The following is a 12163-nucleotide window of genomic DNA, read 5'->3' as shown; positions in this document are numbered from 1 at the left end:
GAGGTCTCAGCTCTGGGTCACTTCTGACCGCTTTGCGGAATACTCCATCTGGTTACCAGGAATTTTTTGGTGGGTTTCCATAGCTGAACCTCAAAAAGAAACTCTGTGATTACAGTGGAGCCTTTGGTGCTGACTCCTGGGGAGTCCTGCACAGTCCAAGCCTCAGCTAGCAAACAACTTTTACATTTTGTTCAGCATGTGTCGAAGCTTTGCTCAGTGAGGATCAGCATGCCTGGTACTCTGAAGGATTCGAGCACATGTAAAAACCGATGGTATATGATGCCTGCCTCTACAGAATCCTTACACATCTTGTGTGTAGACATGACATTCGATAGGCATGCCATCCTGTTCTATCTACTCAGAGCATTGTAATCTGTTGTGTTTCCAAGAGCACAGTTTCATTTTCTTATTGAAAACAAACCCCTTAAAAGCAGGGAGAGCGGAAGAGAGAGAGAGAGAGAGAATAAACTGTTTTCTATGCTCCTGCTTTGTAAAGATGAGATAAATTCAGAAGGTAAGATAGATGTGGGGCAACCCATTGCCTTACAAGAACCCTCTCTGTTTCTCCAGGTTGGAAGAAGCAGCCATACTGCTGACGGGGACACAGGCAAGTGGGCTAGACCCTCCCTGGTGCCGGACCCTCACCTCGCACCAGTGGAGAGAGGCTGGGAGGTGCACGGCTGTTTGTGAATCCCACCGGGCTCTGCCAGGGCTGAAAGGGCTGGGCTGACCTGCCACCACGCCAGACCACAGCCCAGCACAGGGGCATGAGGCTGGACACAGTCAGAGGGACATCAGCCATGGCCAGAAGGGGCCACTGGCATCGCAGCTCACGGCTTTATCCAGCTCACCCCAAACAGCAGCTGAGACAGACCTGAAACCGCCTGGATATGAGGCAAAGCCTCAACACAAATTCAGATCTAGGCAGGAAGGCGATACAGCTGTAGTAGTATTGTGAACAGCCATGACAGATACGGTGGCTAACAAAGAACAGGAGTAACATGTTTTGGTAGGAGACTGTTCTGATTTGTCTCATCAGAGAGGCAAGGAAGAAACAGGATCTGATGATCACCGATATACTTAAACTCATTTTCAGCTGTGCTTTTGCATTAATTATATAGATCTCAAGAATGGGAGTGCAGAAATTCTGTTTCCTTCGTGTGGCAGAAACAGCTGAAGTCTATTTCCCTGTTTCAGTAAGTCATATTAAGTTGTTAAACGCTAACACTTCCAATTGTTAAATATTTAAACATTTGTTAAGCTATCAGACTCAGAAACAAATTTTAAAGAAATATTAATTTCTTTTTTAAAATATTAAAAGTTGGATCATAAATATTTAAATAGTTATTTCCTCACAACAATGAGTTAGTCTTTTAGATAAATATAGCACAGCATTTGAATGACCATTATGAATATTAAATCTGAAGATGCCACAAGTACAGATTATAAACATACTTTTCTGATAAATGATTCCTTTTTCTGTTAAACAGGGCAAACACTAGCAAGATTAATAATGCAAAAAAGTATAATTCTTTGTTAGGAATTCCCAGTCATCACTGCCAAAAAAGCATAAGCTCAAATGCAAATAGCAATCACCTCGAACAGATTATATATAAAAAAGCTCTGGCTGCTGTGGGACATTTAGAGATATCTTTTGTCATAAGAAACATGGAAAGCATGTGGGCTATAAAGCAAAAACATATGTATATTGTCAATAGCTGCACCTGTTCAATTACAGTTTATTTCAGTACGGAGAATTTAGTTCAGCCCCTAGATGGCAATCCTATCAAACACTTTTTGTAACATGAGTACTTAATGATTAACAACGGGCGTTCAGTCATCCAACATACTCAAGGCAGCCATTAAAAAAATAACAAAACTGATTTCATTATAGATTCTTTTAATAAACATTTATGGCTTAGATCCTTGAAAGTGGAAGCGTTCAAACTGCCGTAGCCAAAAACCTGTACAGCCGAATGCAAAATTATGAACTGCAGGTTAAAGAACAGAGCTCAAAATGAAGTTCATGCTTAGCATAAAAATCTGGCATCAGAAATTATGTTGGCACAAAACATGATTAAAATTAGCTTTACAATTGGATGTGGTCTGTATTAATAGTTTTTATGAGGACCGTTATCTATTAGGTTTTCAAAACAGAACTTTTAAAAGCCTAGAATTTACATTCCGTGGTTCGGGGGTGGGGATGGGAGGAAGGGAGCACACAACATTAAATTACTGCCCCTGAACCACTACACAGAGGCTCTCCGAAGGTACAAACACATTCTTACAAACACCATACAAAAAGCAATGGCTCTGCATTCTCATCGGCTGCATCATCAGGGTGGGTTTAAACAGGAAACCAGCATATTTTTTATCACCCTCTACCATTTTCCCACTAAACCCCAAGATTTAATTATTTACAACCCTCTCCACACTTTGAAATGAAACAAGGATGGAGGGATTTCCTTGCCTGCAGTTCATCATGTTCTCTGGAGGCTGCTAAACCATTCCTTCCAGGGACGACTTTTATCCCTGGCTCCTACAGATACTTCTTGAAGAGCAAACGGTTTACATGTATTTTTGTTTTGTTTGGTTTTGAAGTAAGCTCAGGGGACGCACTCACAGAACATGGAGCCATGTTTTCTCCCCCTGCACTGCTGCCATTGCCATTAGTGAATTTACTCAGCTCAAAGGCTGATGCTGAAAAGAGGATGGATGGCAGTCTCAGTGATTCATTTTAAGAATTATTTAATGTCCTCCCATGACATTTTCAGCCTAGAAATAGTGTCCTGCTGGCATGGTCAAATATAAGCAGCAAAATACACCTTGCAAATGATAGCACTGTAACCTTTGGCTTCAGCAGAAAATGACAGCCTTAAACAGGTGCAGGAGTAAAATCATTGCCGGGAATATTCTCCCAGTCTTTGTCTGCAAAGCCATGAACTCATATATCCCGTGTTTACACACTGCTAACAGGCCAGATTTCATTTACCATTAAAAGCAAACCAACAAAACAAAATTTTAATGTGAACATTAAGATGTTCATAGACTGACTGACCATGAAATCTGATGGACCACAATCCCATGCCCTCCTTTCTCTGTCTCCTGCTGTGAAGCATTCTCACTCATTCAGTCATTAAATTAAGAATAACCTAGCAAACATTGAAGTGTGTGCACTCTCACATTCCTCCTTTTAATGTAAACACTACAGAAATGGACACCTGAGGCAAGCTGTGATGAGCCATCGTGATCTGACCCCTGTACTGCAGCCCAGAGTCCAGCCTTTGACACGGCTCTTGCTTTTGGCAGACCCGTCCGCTTCCCTTGCGCAGCACTGGCAGCACCATCGCTGCTCCAGGCAGGATGGCACCTTTGTTTTTGCTGTGTAAAACGCTTCACGTGCTGCCAGTGGCAGCACAAGCTGTTAACAGCAACAAATACACTCGGCTAATTCCACTCTTCTAACTGTAAATTAGGATAAAAGTTATTTAAAATAAAACCTTGTTTTAACACATTCTTCAAAACATAAAATGAGAGAACATGAATCATGAATAATGTATCCATCAAGATTTGCTTCAGATTGCCTTTTTTGTTTGTTTATTTTTTAATTCATGAGCACAGAAGTCACTTAAAGTCTGGAAACAAATTAGCATAGTCTTTCATGCCATTCAAAGGCAGCAGCATCCATAATGCAAGGTGCCTGCCTTCCTCGCTGCCTCTTGGTCCTTCTCCCAGGCACAGGCAAGGCTGCGCAGCCTTCAAGGGTCTGATGATTTTACACTGCCTACTATGATTGCTTTTGACTACTTCAAGTGCCCCTAAGGTGGCAACAGGGTCAAGAGGTCTTTGTAGGTTGAAAATGATTAAAAATTAGTATTGATCTGTAGCTGTCAATAATACCCTGTGCGGGTGGACTCCCTGCACAAATGTTTAAACTGCATACAACTACACAACTTAGTCATCTTTGAATCTATTGATCTGATGAAGCAGCACTTTCCAGTGGCGTCACTCTGGGCTTTTCCTCTTTTTTTCAAGGCAGGTCAACTCTACCCAGTTGCCCAGGTCTCAGGGCACGAGTTCAAAACATGACAGACACATCAGAAGATCTCTGAACCACTGAAGAGCTGCCCAACAGGCAGCTTGAGGATCTGTCCCTTCTTCAGGGGTAATCATCAAAACTCATCAAGTCGTCATCAGTCATGTTAAGGTTAGACTCTGGTTTCTTCTCGTACAGTAACCCCTATTTGTCAGGTATCTTTGATATCAGATTAAAAAGCTAGCTCATTCTTTCTGTGAGTCTGTAACTAAACTACGTGGCATCAGACTCTACCACACTGCTAATGGTAGTAGTGGTACAGGGATCCAAACCTGTTCTTTCATAATCCCCAGACGTAAATGAATGGAAGGTAATTCAGTATGATGTCATTTGTCTACGGAGGCAGAGATGCTGAACTCTCCCTGGGCAAGGGAGGAGAAAGCTATGGCCTCCTGGCTGCCAGAATGTTAATCCAACCATCCTCCAATGCCCATTTTCAAATCCTCCATCAAGGAAGTCAAACCAATTCCTCCACAAGTGACAGAAGTTTTTCTGCAAAGCACCGAGAGCACTTCCACCTTAACTCTGATGTTCACTCTTATTTCCCAGCCTACTTCTTAGCCTCTGCCTTTACTCTAAAAATTGCACCGAGTTCATGTTCGTATGCAATCTCTAACTGGTCTTTGGGTTGCCTTCACTCTCAGGTTTATATCATGCACACTGAGCCTTTTTCATTTAAAAAAATCTACTCAGTTCCTAAAACCTTATGCTCAAATTTACAAGAATATAACTTACAGATACACAAGTAATCTGAGCCCCTTCCTGTAGCAGTATGGACTGGAATATAAATTATTCCCACAGTAGTACTGAAAAATCTGAAAGGTTAGGCAAACAGAAACCAAAGTGTTATTCATTTTGCCAGAAATTATCTTGCCTGGAGGTGACCAGAACTTCTATTTTTAGCAAAAATTGATGTTGCACTATTTATTTTCCTCCCAATGTGTGTAAAAAATAATTTTAGATTTTTTTCTTTTTTTTTTTTTTTTGGTAAATTTCACTCATAAAATTTTACATTTTAAGAACTTTGCATTTCAGTTTAACATTTTAAAATTGCCTTTCAATACATATTTTTCATCACCATTATTATATTATTCGGTATTACCCGACAGGCCTTCAATAGCAGTAACACATCCCATTGGTGATATTTTTTATGGCATATTAAAAAAAAGTATTAGGAAAGAAAACTAAATAAACTTTTAAATAAAATTTTTAAGTTTGTTAAACCAGATATTTCCTTATTAAACCTAAAATAATTTTGAAACTTTTTTGCCCAGGGAATATTCTTCCAAATTGTCTTCCATTGAGATGAAAAGGCACTCACCCTTTGCCAGCCCTGAGGTGGATCGATGCAGTCTTTTCTTCTACAGTGGCTAGGAAATGATATTCAGGAATTCAATATATTTGAGCTTGCTTTTTTAGAAATAAATTTAGGAAAATTTATTTTAAAAATATATTTGAGTGGATTCAAGTTACAAAGTAAAGCACATAAAATTTAGAATCATAGAATGGTTTGGGTTGGAAGGGACCCTAAAGATCATCTAGTTCCAACCCCCCCTGACACAGGCAGGGACACCTTTCCACTAGACCAGGTTGCTCGAAGCCCCATCCAGCCTGGCCTTGAACACTGTCAGGGAGGAGGCAGCCACAGCTTCTCTGGGCAACATGTGCCAGTGTCTCACTACCCTCACAGGAAAGAATTTCTTCCTAATATTTAATCTAAATCTACCCTCTTTCGGTTTAAAACCATTCCCCCTCGTCGTGTCACTACTTGCCCTTGTAAAAAGCCCCTCTCCCGCTTTCCTGTAGGCCCCCTTCAGGTACTGGAAGGCTGCTATGAGGTCTCCCTGGAGCCTTCTCTTCTCCAGGCTGAACAGCCTCAACTCTCGCAGCCTGTGTTCATAGGAGAGGTGCTCCAGCCCTCTGATCATCTTTGTGGCCCTCCTCTGGACTCACTCCAACACCTCCATGTTCTTCTTATGTTGGGCCCCCCAGAAAGGAGGCCATTTAGGAAATGGCTTCTTTATTAAAACAAGCTTTGATTACATGATCATAAAATATTCTTTCCTTGAGATTCCTGGCAAACTTAATGCTTTTTTTTTTCAACTTTAGAATGTTCTTGTAATTTATTTTTAAAACAAATGGTAGTTTTGCCATCAACATCAGAGAGCAGTAGTCATCTATCCCCTGTGACTCCATGCTCCCGTCCTTTCCTAACAGTACCATGCCAGCAGGTTTTTTCTAATAAAAAAACTAATTTGCACACTCTGTTTCACTTAGCACATAACTGAATCATTTCCTATGTGAATAGTCCTACATGGGCTTGTGGACTATAGCAGGGAGAAACCTTTAGAAACAGCAGTAATCTAAGTTTAAAATGTCCTGCAAACAACAACAATTAATACCTGATATAGAAATATTCCATTGCAATTCATTTTCCTCCTCTCTGGCAGAGCATGTAAGGAACTGTGAATTGCACGCAGCTAAATCTATCTAGTGGAGTTGGTGCCTATTTTCACAGTAGACAATTTTCATTCTTGGCATACCTGGGGACCTGCTGTAGTCTCACCAGGCATCTGAATCCCCAGATTTGACTTGAAAGCAAAGCACCACAAGGAAAACTAGGATGCCTTGCACATTAAAATGAAATCAAGCACATGTAGCAAGCTGCATTCAGACACTGTGTTGGTCTTCGTGTAGCAGTACACTTTTAAACCACCAACAATGATGTCACACTTTTGCTGGTAAAACCTTAAAAAAAAAACCCTCTTTGGGCAAAGTCAACACTTCAGTAGCCTTCTCCATGCTATTTCAGTAACATAAGGTCTTTTCTTTTCTTTTCTTTTCTTTTCTTTTCTTTTCTTTTCTTTTCTTTTCTTTTCTTTTCTTTTCTTTTCTTTTCTTTTCTTCTCTTCTCTTCTCTTCTCTTCTCTTCTCTTTTCTTCTCTTTTCTTCTCTTTTCTTCTCTTTTCTTCTCTTTTCTTCTCTTTCTTCTCTTTCTTCTCTTTCTTCTCTTTCTTCTCTTTCTTTTTCTTCTCTCCTCTCCTCTTCTCTCCTCTTCTCTTTTCTTTCTCTTTTCTCCTATTTTCTCCTCTTTCCTTTTTTCATAATTATTTATTTAAAATTCATCAAACATTGCTTCTATAGCTATGTCAGTGATAAAAGGAAGACTAGGGAAAATGTGGGCCCTCTCTGGAAGGAAATGGAAGACCTGGTTTCCGGGATATGCAGAAGGCTGAGGTACTCAACGACTTTTTTGCCTCAGTCTTCACCGGCAAGTGCTCAAGCCACACCACCCAAGTCGCAGAAGGCAAAGGAAGGGACCGGGAGGATGAAGAACCACCCACTTGCAGTTTGTTGAGTCTGCCTTGGTCACAAGGGGAATGGGAATGAATGATCCTTCAGGTCGAGCTTTATAATCTGGGGTAGAAACATAAATTCAGGGAAGGTAAAAAGCTACGAAAAGCAAGCACGCAAACTCTGGCTGGGGTTTATATCACTACAACCAGTGCACTCATACAGCTGAACTCCAAGAATATGTTTAAAATAAGTACCATACACAGTGCTCCTGCTAAGCAGCAACTTTCCATCCACTATTCATTAACATTTAGGAGTAGTGTTCCTCTCATGGATTTGCTCTACATTGTCTGTAGACATGGCAAAAGAAAGAAAAGCCACTGCTGCTGTGAAACAGCAGCTAGAGCCTAAGGGCTCAAACCTGCAAATGGCAGGGGGTACATCCCTTAATATGGAGCATTAGGGGGTTAATGCTATATTTTTCCTAATGCCATAAACCGTATTTTCCATTTGATATATTGGCTGATGGCCAGAATGAAGTTAGATGCTTTTGTCAGAACAAACAATCTGGACTGACACATCAGTGCAGTCGGTGTCTTCTTAGTCTCAAATCTTTTTTTTTTCTGGTAATGTCCGGAGTGACAGGTGTTTTGCAGAAGAGCTTCTGTAATTTTAAACCCATGTAATGAAACCATGCATGATTTTGTTATCCATAAAAATGGATAATTTAGGTACATGAACTTCTCAACTCAAGGTATCTCGTGGCCATCAGTTTTGCTTTGTTGTAGAAAGAACATGCTCTTCCCATTATCAAATGTTTTGGCTTTTGGTTTCATTCGAAGTTTTTGTTTTTCAAGCACTGGCAATGCCCCTCTATGACATTTGTGACTGCATATATCTGTGCCATAAGCCGCCTTCTTCATCTCCTTTCAAATTACATCATATATATGATATTGTAAAGAAAAGTGACACTGTAAAACTTCTCCCATCTGATCTTAAACTGACCTGGGCACAATATCTGAAGATTTCTATTTTTCATAAAATTTGAAAAAGACAGTTTGGCAGAGGTTTTGGTGAATGGAAAACAGAGAGGGGAAACCCCTTATTTTTCCCGTATAAAAGCAATTATTTTCATTGTTTTGCATTTGTACAGCTCAACAGCCATCATGGGGAAAAAGAAATGTAAAGAGAAAAAGAAGCTTGAAGAAAAACTTTAAGGGGACTTGTACAAGGACAATCTGAATCTTAACATAGATTGCAGATGAACTCCCACATCAGTTTCCTTGAAAAATGCCACTGAATGTCAGTTGTGCTCCATAGAATTAAGACTTTGCAGTTATATATGACTTTTCATCATAGGATCTCACATCATGCTACAAACATTAATTAATTAAGTCTCAGGATATCCCCCTGCATTACTGTCTGCAGCTTCAGGAAACTATCATTATTGGTTTAGATCCCATTTTACACAGGTAAAACAGATGTGTCATATTATTGTTAAATGCAAGTTTATTTCATTCCCTTTTCTCAGTCATTCTGAGTCCTTGTCTCTCTCACCCAACACATGCAAAAAAGCGCAGTTCTAACTGCTGCTAAGTAGAGGAAGATAACACAGCCTCAAGGCAATTCACAGCTTTAAATCCCTGCTTTCTGCCAACACAATGGAAAATAAAAGCAACATTTTAAAGGAGACTAAAAGGTTTTTACTTCCTACTGTTTTATTCTTTTTTTCTCTACCCTGTACTGAACAGTCCTAGCTTTTCATTCAAACTTTGCCTGCTATGTATGTAATCACTGGCGAGAGATATTAAAAGGTAAGCATAAACAATTTACTTGGAGCTACATTATAAAGGCCAAAGTTTATTCTGAATATGTGTCTGAACTTAAAATGTCACCTTTAACATGAACTGGGTATTTTAAAAAATGATGGGCGAAAAAGTATACAAACCCCTATCTCCTGAAAGGCTTTCCTTCACCAGGTATTTCATTCCTTCCCTTAACGCTTTACACTTCCTACACAGAAATACCTGCTCTCCAAATAGTGACAGGCTGAAAGTAAATGAAAGTGCACAGGCAGCAGTTTGGGAAAGGTGCAGTTCAATTATGCCAATCCATGCCAGGAAAAAGAGATTCGCTCCACACCTTTTTGTACATAGCCGTCACTCTTAGCAGAAGGCCAGAAGCACACTGCTTAAGCAGGCAGGGATGCCCTCTTTCTCTTCTGTAGCTGGAGGAAAGTTCAGCCTATCTTCTGATTATTAGCAGGGGATATTGATTAGGCATATATTTAGGTGTACCCTTTGGGGACATATTCCTCAGCAAAGCGTGTCTTCCCATCAAAATACTGACAGGTTCAGCAGAGATCTGACACCTTCCTTCCAGATCTTATGGGATGTTCCCCCAGGTTTGGAGTAGGGGCTCCCTGCCCCTACTGGTCCTATAAGCTAGTGGAAAGCCTCAACAATTAGCCTGAAAAGCCCGTGTCACATGATGGTAAGAAGAACAAAAATCTTGTTTTCCCATTGCAGCTGCTGTGGACTGCACTGTTGACAAAAATAATGAGGTCCAAAAAAGATTAAATTATGTATTGTTGCGTCCCTTAGCAGCTATGTCTTGCCATATGAAGCCTCAGAATCAATTCCACACCAAGAAAGGGATTGAAAAGAAGTCAAGAAGAAAGAGCGATTATAGAGTTTGTTAGAGTAACTGGAAGAGAAACTGCTTGCAGGTTTAATGTCTTGAAACCAAGTGAAGACAGTAGATGGATGAACTTCCAGATCCTCCTAGGATCACATGGCTACAATTCCCTCTAGCTTAAGCCTCTGAAGGCACACTGTTGGGAAGAAACTCACCTTGACACAGCATATAAAGCAGTGTCTGCAGACTGCCCATTCCCATTTTCTATGCTGTCAGACCAACACTAAATTCATATACCTTCACAGAAAAGGAGACAGCTAAATCTGCTGCGGTGTCAACAGCAAAAGCATCCAGCTAACTAGCTTCACTTTTAAATGTTAAAGCATAAATAAAACAGAATCTTTAATCATGTCTTTTCATGTGGTTACACATTCATTAGTCCTTTCTAGCGTAGCTTGGGCTTCTGAGTGTAAAGCTCCTGCCAAAGAGAAGAAAGTCTGAGCTGCTTGAGACTTGCACTAGCAAGATGCGCTAGTTGAGAAGAAATGAAAGATGTAAATACTGAAATATTACTTGAAAACTACTGAAGCATAACAATTCAATTGAGGAATTAAAATAGATCACTAAGTCAACAGGTATACAGTTAAGCTTAGTACAAAACAAATTGTGCTGGTTTCAGAATTGAAAATGTCTTTACAGCACGTTATTGACTCTAGTATATTAACTTGCAAATCCACTAGTTTCACCGTCTCATCTATTGATCAGCTGCATGCATGCATGTTATAAATGAGCAATCCAGAAAGAAATTACTACAATTTAGTAATTTTGGGCCAGACTTATAAATGTATTCAAGTGCTCAAAGATGAAGATAGACACTATGGGAAATAGTCAGAGCTCCCCCATTTAGACACAAAACATGTAGCTAGTATCCTCAGTTACTCTATTCTCCGTGCAGAGGAAGGGTGGTTCCTCCAAAGGGGAAGTCAGATGTTTATGTTTAACTTCTGTTTTGAATAGCCCTTCAGAGGACCCTCACTCTCTCTCTAGACAGATTAGCCTACATTGGCCATCTAAAGTAAGTTTTTAGAATTCAGAGCTGTGACTTTTGCTTAAATTCACTTAAGACTCAAAGAGCCAAGAAGCCAGTGACATATTTAATCAGCACACAGCAACAGACCATACAGGTGAATTTCTTTTTTCTTAAGGTGAAACAGAAAAATATTGATAGCTTCAGAAGTTAAACTGCAGCTGTTTCAAAGCACTTCGAAATCCACAGAAGCTTCCTTTTGCCTTCTCAAGGCTCCTGCATCAGGTCTTCATGCCTAGAAGGACAAAACTAAATGGTGTATGTGGATGGCATTCAACCAGAAGAGGGACTGGGTTTAGTTAACCCATAACATTGAAGCAAGCATCCCTAACTCCTGATTTCCATGCCTAGGTCAAGATGTTGGCAATGATCTTCCATCTGAGATGATGTTACTCAAATTAGTGTGGTTTAAATTTTCATTAACACCCTCAAACCAAATATCATTACAGGGGCTTGTTAACAAAGCAATTGAAAGCGTTGTGATGGTTCTATGCAGGGCCAGAAAGATGGAAAAACACAGTACGCTAAAGAGCAGTTGCAAATTTTTGTCTCAGAAATGTCCTATTTTAAAAGCCACATGTTCTCAGCTCTATTTGCCTTCAAAGGGGGCATTGCATTTGACATCACAGGAACTAGAGCTCTAACTATTGTGCTACTTGGTGGAAAAAGTGATGTTTTTCTTCTCATTTGCTCTTAGGGTCTCTAGTCAGTCTTTTTAGGCCAGGACTTTCAAGTAACATTAAGCACAGCACTTAAATATGTCACCGTCTTAAGCTACAACTATAGCATAAATCTCATGATTTAATGGTACATCATGGGTCTAGCATTTCTAGCATAGACTAGCATTACAGAAAATCTAAATTATCATCTGTCTTGAACCCCTGAAGAGAAAACAATAAAAAATAATTTTATGATGCCATAATGACAAGAATAATACTTCACTTCATCTGGGAAAAGATGTCTTCCAGACTTCTCATTAATTCTTTTTTAAAGCCTGTTGAAATAGAAGAGCTCTGCAAAGTTTCATTCATTTTGTTTGTGCAGAGTAA

General features: G+C 39.9%; 1 protein-coding gene across 1 annotated transcript in view; it reads right to left on the bottom strand.

The window, feature by feature from the left end:
- The window catches only part of USH2A (usherin), a 419339-nt gene that overhangs the window by 30413 nt on the left and 376763 nt on the right, over positions 1-12163 (bottom strand). The window lies entirely within an intron of this gene.

The sequence above is a fragment of the Nyctibius grandis genome, chromosome 1, assembly GCF_013368605.1.
Source record: "Nyctibius grandis isolate bNycGra1 chromosome 1, bNycGra1.pri, whole genome shotgun sequence".
NCBI lineage: Eukaryota > Metazoa > Chordata > Aves > Nyctibiiformes > Nyctibiidae > Nyctibius > Nyctibius grandis.
The sequence above is the reverse complement of the archived record's forward strand: the minus strand, read 5'-3'. Positions and strand labels throughout refer to the sequence as shown.